The following is an 8267-nucleotide window of genomic DNA, read 5'->3' as shown; positions in this document are numbered from 1 at the left end:
AAAGTTGCCCACCTCCAAAAAGGCCCCTGCCATACCTTCATGTTTCTACAATGGCTACCCAGGACCTGCAACAGTCCCAGAAAGATTTTGACTAAGAAAAAAAAAAAAGGCACAACATAAAAACAAACTATATTAAGTTAAAGGGGGCAGAGCTTCTGGTTCTGCAAGATAGTCAAATAGGCTATTGTATATAGACTCCCATTAATAGACTAGAAGATACTACAGCTTTTTTTTTTTTTTAAACTATAGAGCATGTGCACTCACCAAAGAGACAGAAAGCGAAAAATCACCTAGGGGGTAAGGCCACGCTGCCATCCCTTCTCCGCCACTCTCCTCTTGGGATTTTGTGCATGCATGCACACACACCTGGTGTAAGTTTCAAGCCTCCAGGTCCAGGATTTAAGCCATGATCAGCCATGGGAGTCCAGTGATATAACCATTATGTCTTCTCAGTACTACACCTTTAAAAAAAAAACAAAACAAAACAAAAAACTGTGGCTGCAGCCAGTCACCAGGGCACAGTGGTAATGCCATACTTTGTAATGCTGGACCCACATGGATGGGAAGGTCCTGGGCTCCCATTTGAAAGCCTCCCTGTAGACACTGGGCACTACCACTACATTCCAGGCTGGCTGGGTGTTATGGATCACAGCATTAAGATACTGTTGGGATGCCTGTCTCTCTTATATCTCTCCCTCTTTCTCATCTCTCTCTGCCCTTCTCTCTCATGGAAGAGATAAATAAACTTGCTCAGGAAAATAAGATCTATGGATATGCCTATGTCAGGACCTAGGAGAGAGCTGAGGGCCACAGAGGTAAGTAATGAGCTCATGTTTGGCCATTGGGGGAGTTATCTAACTGGGCTACCTAGGTGGATTGCTAACTCACTGGGAACTATCTAATAACTAATAAACTGTCCACTAGTCCAAGAAACAATGAGTGTCTCAATCATGACACTGGTGGAAAAATAGAAGACTAAACCAATGTATAATCCTCCCATGAGAACTCAACATCCCAGGCCTGTGTATTTGGGATTTGTTTTATACTACGTACATGGTGTGGAAAATCCTTTGGCCAAAGAGTAATATAAATTGGTCTTAGGCTCGCAATGGCTCTTTAGTGTTCAGACAAAGGAAACAAAAACACATTTGAAGGATTCTTTAACAACTAAGGCATGAAGACTCCACTGGGGTCTCTCTCTATACACACACACACACACACACACGCACACGTATGCATTTTACATAGAAAAATACATCATAACTTTTCCAACAACCATATATGTGTGTGTGTATACACATATATACATATATATGAAAGAAATTTTAAAATTTAGAGAAAAATAGAACTCAAAAATATAAAATAAATTACAAATAACCTGAAAGGGAATGCAACTCAACATGCTTAAGATTATTAAAGGTACATACTGATTCAAAAATAATAAAAAATAGAATTAGTGAAATGGAAATCAAGTCTGAATATATTGCCCAGAATACAGAAAGATACTACAAATAGGAAATTTAAAAGTAAAGCTAAAGGCATGGGATATAGACCAAGAAAATCCAGTATATGTTTAAATAAAATGACAGAAAGAAAAGATGAAGATGATAGAAAAGAAATAATATCCATAGCAATACTAATCAAAAATTATCCAAACTTGATTTTTTTAAAAAAGCGAATCTTCAAATTAAAGAAGCGCAAAATGTCAAGCAAGATAAATAAAAATAAATTCATACTTACACTAGATGCAGTGAAATTATGTAAAACCTAAGGAAACCAAAATAGCCAGGAAGTAAAACCAGATTATAGATTATCTATGATAGAACAAGATCCCAAATGGCAACAGAAGTTCTAATAGTGACTTCAGAGGCTGGAATAATATCATGAAAATACTGAGGAGAAATAACCAACAACAAATTTTTTTTACCAGCTAAACTATAACTGAACATGAAGGTGGAAGAAAAACGTTTTTAGGAAAAAGCTATTAGGATTTTATACATGTATAAAAAAAGCAAAACTTAAATGCTCACAATTGGAGAAACAATATAGTTGGTAAATGTATAGGTATATTCAGAGAAACAGTGACTCGAAATATTTTTTAAAAGAAATAATAGCTTGGAAAATATTATTTAAAAATAAAATATTAGGGGTCAGCAGATGGTGTCAAGGTTAAGGTGACTGGATCCACATAGACAACTTCAGAGTTTGAGTCCTGGACCCGTGGCTTGAAAATCACACTAAGTGTATGTGCATGCATCCTCAAAATTCTGAGAGGAGAATAGAGTAGAAGGGATTGTGGCATGGCCATTCCCCAGGAGTGATTTCTCATTCTGTCTCTCTCTGGCGAGCTCACAGGCCCTATAGCAAAAACTAAAAAAATAAAATAAAATAAAATATTAGGGACTAGGCAGTGGTGTGATGGTAATGCAACTGAACCCAAGTTTGAATCTCAGGCCCTCACTGGACACACCATGTGCGTACATGTGCCCATGATGCAGGCCAGTAGGAAATGAGGATATGATTATTTGTCTTTCTGTTCTGTTTCTCCCTTTCTCTCATGAAGGAAAAGAATAAGCTTTAAAAAAAAAAAATAATTAAATAATTAAATACTCGAAAGTCATTACATGCAAGTTGGTACAGATCAGAATTTAAGCACTCTAAGGCCTTTGTCTGAGGTTAAGTCACAGGCACATGCTGAAAAGCTAATGATTATTACGAAAACAAGCACAAATAGAATATAACTTCTAAAAAGAAGACCAAAATCATTTGATAGAGGTGTTTTCTGGGTAAATGGAGTTCATTCTACCTAGATTGATCTCTATTCTATCTGCAGAAAGAGAGTAGCTTATATATTGGGTTGTTGGAAAAGTCATTTTTCTATGCAAAAATACATCATGACTTTTCCAACAATCCAATAAATAAGCAAACAAAAAAATCTTCTCATCAAGCCACTAGAAGGCAGGAAGTTAAAGGGAGTGAGTATAAAGAAAAACCTGATCTGGGACCAGCAGTTTGCGTAATGGCTATGTTGCTGGACTTCCACGTAGTTGACCATGGTTTGAGTCCGGACCCAGTGGCTAAAACTCACGCCGGGCGCATGTGTGTCTGTGTGCCCAAGATCCCGAGAGGAGAATGGAGGAGAAGGGATTGCGGCATGGCCATCCCCCCGGAGGGTGGTGATTTCTCGCTTTCTATCTCTCTGTCTCTCTCTGTCTGTCTGGCGAGCGCATGTGCCCTATAGCAAAACCCTCTCAAAAAAAAAAAGAAAAAAATAAGAAAAACCTGATCAATTGTAATAGCTGTAGAGAGATTGTCTTGTTAATTAAAAGACAGAAACTCTTACAACAGGGAAAATTATAACTACATGTTGTTTATAAGAATCATATCTAAAATACAATGGGAATATGAATGGTAAAATATGGAAAGATACATGCCAGGTAAATATTAACCAAATAAAGTCACTGTGTTGACATAAATATCAGACAAAAGAAAGTAAAAGTGACTAGTAAAGAGGATGTTAATACTATTTAAAGAAAAAAGGTATCAGAAAGATGTAATAATCTTATTTGTACCAAACAATTTAGCCTCAAAATCTATAAATCAAGAATTATTAGAAAGTAAAAAGAAATTTACAGGGAACCAGCAGTTAGTGTAATGGCTATGTCGCTGGACTCCCACGTAGTCGACCGTGGTTCACGTCCCGGACCTGGTGGCTTAAAACTCACGCCGGGCGCGTGTGTGTGCGTGCCCAAGATCTCGAGAGGAGAATGGAGGAGAAGGGATTGTGGCGTGACCATCCCCCCTGGGGGGTGATTTCTTGCTTTCTGTCTCTATGTCTCTCTCTGTCTGTCTGGCGAGCACACGCACCCTATAGCAAAAACCTCTCAAAAAAAAAAAGAAATTTATAATTCAACATAGTGGACAATTTTACTATTCCTTTCTCAGAATTAATCAGTAATTGAAAGACTAACCAGACAAATAGAAATAATTATATAGTCAATGAACAAGCTTGATCAAAGGGACATATTTAAAAACCAGAGAATTAGAGAATATACATGTTTTCAAGAACACATAAAATTTTTAAAAAGAAATTCATCGTATAGTAACTACCATGTTCCAACAAATGCCAAAGAATTGATATTCTACAGACCACATCACAATTAAATTAAAAATTGAAACCAAAAAAAAAGTTTAAAAATAATTCTAAGCAACCAAAGAGTAAAAAGAAATAATGAAATTTTAGAACCAAATCGTAATACTAACACTAAATATCAAACCTGGGAAATAACCAATGATGTGTCAGTAAATATTTTCTAGCCAGCTTCTGAGGTTTGTGCGCATGTGTAAAAAAAAAAGGGATGGTAGAAAATCAGCTAATTATAGCATTTGTCAATATCTGTAGTGTAAATACCCCATCATAGCCTATTTTAAGCTATTAATAGGAAAAGTGAAGTCAGAAAGAAATATGCACAACTGACTTAAGCAAATGTCAGCTGGCTAAAGTTAGTTCTATATTTTTCAATGGATATATTAAACAGAGGTTGAAAATGGCTGTGCTTTGCATCTAAATCAAAGGTTAGAAAAAGAATGGTGGAGTAAACCCAAAGGAATTGAAAGGAAGGAAATAATAAAGATAAGAGCAAAAATTAATAGCTTGAAAAACAAAGACTCAGTCAAGATTAACAAAAGGTTTAATAAATGGCTCTTTGAGGAAGCAAATTTAATAGGCAAACATCTGGCTAATCTGATCTAAAAACTCAAATAAAAATAAACAATATTCTAAACAAAAAGAACATAATAGAGATGTTAAAGAAAAATAAAAGATAAATATTATGAACAATTTACTGCCAATAAATTTGAAAGCTTAGATTATAAAGGCAATTTTCTGTAAAAATATAATAAAATGGATTCGAGAGGAAATATAAAGTGCGACCATACATATTACTATCAACCAATAGATCATTTCCCCCTCCCTGCTGCTGCTGCTGCTCTCGCTAACATCATCTCCAAGCCTGGTTGGTTTTACAGGTAAGTTCTGCCTTCAAGAGATAGATCATTTTAGCATTGCAAAATTGTTTCAGAAAACCAGAAAAAGGAAGAAAGCCACCCTGCTCACTTGATGAGGCCATTAACTCTTAAAACCATTCAGGAAAGAAAAACATATGAACAAAGAGATAAACACACTACATAACAATTTCAAAATCTAGCAATCTAACTTAAGTCATTGCTAATTAAGATACCCAAGAATGTAAAAATGCCTTTGAAGACCTACTAATGTAAATCATTACCAGATTGAAGGGAAACATTTTTTTCCGTCTAAAGATGCAGAAAATGTATTTAATGCAATTCTACAACCATTCTCAATTAAATAAATATATCTCCCTAAAATAATTTTAAACAAACTAATAGTAAATAAGAACTCTCTTAACTTTGGAATGTATATCTTTCAAAAATCCTACTACAATATAACAATTAATGTCCAAAAAAATAAAGTTTTTCTCCTTCTCTCTTTTTCCTTTAGGTTTTTACCATAGGGCACATTCTCTCTCTGGAGAGAGACAGATAGTGAGAGAGAAAATGAGAAATCACTCCCTAGAAAGGGGTAGCACACTACAGTCGTTTCTCCTCCATTCTTTTCCTGAGACTTTGGGCACACGTGCACATACTCCCAGTGTGAATTTCAAGCCACAAGGTCCAGGATTTGAACTGTGATTGACCAGGTGGGAGTCCAATGCCTTAATCATCATGCTACCTGCTAGCTCCCCAAAAGTAAGTTTTACTTTCAATGTTATACTGTAGATCCTAGCCAATAAAATAAGAAAAAAGTTAAAATATGAAAATGTTTATAATGGCCTTATTCATAATAGCTAAAAACTTCAAAACAACTCAAATATCTGTCAATGGAATAGTATGAGTAAGCACATTGTGGAATAGCCACACCAGTATAATATTATTCAGTCATAAAGCAAAGATTGGCTCTAATACAGGCAATAACATGAGTGAATCTTAAAGTCACATTATGCCATGCAAAAGCAGGCAATACCAAAATAGTATGCCTTTTATGATTCTATATATGGAATACGCATGAAACTGAAAAAAACTTAATAGATGGCAACAGAATAAAGATTGTTGGTTGCCAAGGGTTGGGAGCTAGGAATAGACTACAAGGAAATATGAGGTGATGGAAGTGTTCCAGATTTTGACTGGTCATTGATTACACAAGTGTGTACAGTTACCAAAGCAAACTGAACTGAAAAATGTAGATACGGACATTTTATTGTATGGTAATTGTATCTTGAGTTTAGAAAAGACAACGGACACACTAAGCTAAAGATTGAGAAAAAGGGAGAATGTAATTAATAGATAATATATTGGGTTGTTGGAAAAGCCACAATACATTTTTGCATAGAAAAACACTTCATGACTTCCCAACAACCTAATAATTGTTTGCATAGTGTATTCAAGAGAATTTACAAATAAATATTAACACTAAGGAAAAGTTCGGCAAAATTGCTAGAAATCAATAAACAAAAATCAATAGTTACTTTTAAAATGTAATTTTTACAGGACATTATTAACTATGGCAATAAAAACCAAGATGCTCATAAATAAATCTAACAAATGATATATAATATTTGTATGAAAAAGCAGCAAAACTTTATTGAAGAGAGAGAAAAAGAAACTACTTACTATGTTCATGAATGGGAGAGCTCAGTATTTTAAAGATGGTGATTTTCCCCAAATTTACCCATAAATTCAATACAATTTGAAAAAAGTCTCAGTAGGATTTTTTGAAGAAGAACTTGACGAGATGAATCTGAAATGCATATTAAATTTAAAAGAGTTTAAAAGGATGCAAAGAAGTGGCTGCTCTTGGTTGGGGGCCATCCCACACCTAAGGCAGGAAGATGGCAGCCATGAAGAAGATGAAAATGTTGCTGGAGTCTAACCACTCTAGGCTCCAACTTGTTATGAAAAGTGGGAAGTATGTGCTGGAGTACAATAAAACTCTGAAGATGACCAGACAGGGCAAAGCAAAGTTGGTCATCCTTGCCAACAACTGCCCAGCTTTGATGAAATCCAATGTAGAATACTATGCAATGTTGGCCAAAGCTGGAGTCCATCACTACAGTGCAAATTATATTGAATTGGGTGCAGCATGTGGAAAACACTACAGAGTATGCACATGGGCTATCATTGTTCCAGGGGATTCTTTTTTTAATTTATGTATTTTACATACTTTCACTGAACATCACCACAGCATACAAAATGTGATTTTTTTCCAGCCACAATACACTGTAAAGTAGCTTAATCATATAAATTATTGTCAACAAATAATTTTACATTTCTTGTTTCTTGTATATATGTTTTTCCCCTATTTCTCACCCTCTGCCATTTCCTATCCTCCCACCCTGTATCTGCAGTTGCTTTCCATTCCTTTATTCTTTCCCACATTTTATTGATTCACAAAATATCTTAATTGATCTAAATACTTTCTATATTAGTAAGTGCAGCTGATACATACATATCTGTGAACAAAAGTTGACTTTAGGCATGACACTCTGCGAGTAGAATGAATATACTATAAAATAGCATATAGCTGAGGCTATATAGCTTGCTGTGGTTGCCAAATAGGTATTTTTAAATATATTTTTTAATTCCAAGAAAGACAGTTTTAGGTTTAATAAATCAAAATCAAAAAATGTTGAGGGGACCAACAGTTAGCATAATGGCTATGTCGCTGGACTCTCATGTAGTCGACCGCGGTTCGCATCCCGGAACCAGTGGCTTAAAACTCACACCAGGTGCATGTGCATACATGCCCAAGATCTCGAGAGGAGAATGGAGGAGAAGGGATTGTGGCGTGGCCATCCCCCCTGGGGGGTGATTTCTCGTTTTCTGTCTCTCTGTCTCTCTCTGTCTGTCTGGCGAGCGCAGCGCCCTATAGCAAAAACCTCTCCAAAAAAAATGTTAAGAGAACTTTGCTTAATACTTAAAGCCAAGAAACAGGTTAGGATTCTGTTAGAATAGTAGGTACATGGACCTGGCCACAACTCGAGAGAAGACAAAACTCCTTAACACTGGAAAACAAAGCTTAGAAGGTCAGTAATGTTTTAGTCATAAGTCATAAAATTCTGTTTCACTAGTTCAACCTCATGTACTTTATCTTCTATTGTGGTCTGATCTTTCTGTTTAAATTCTGGAAGATAACATTCAACTCTGGACTTGTCCCTACCATTAAGTTGGCCATTTTCTTAGTTGTTTTA

This window comes from Tupaia chinensis, unplaced genomic scaffold (assembly GCF_000334495.1).
Source record: "Tupaia chinensis unplaced genomic scaffold, TupChi_1.0 Scaffold149131_1, whole genome shotgun sequence".
Classification (NCBI taxonomy): domain Eukaryota; kingdom Metazoa; phylum Chordata; class Mammalia; order Scandentia; family Tupaiidae; genus Tupaia; species Tupaia belangeri.
The sequence above is the reverse complement of the archived record's forward strand: the minus strand, read 5'-3'. Positions refer to the sequence as shown.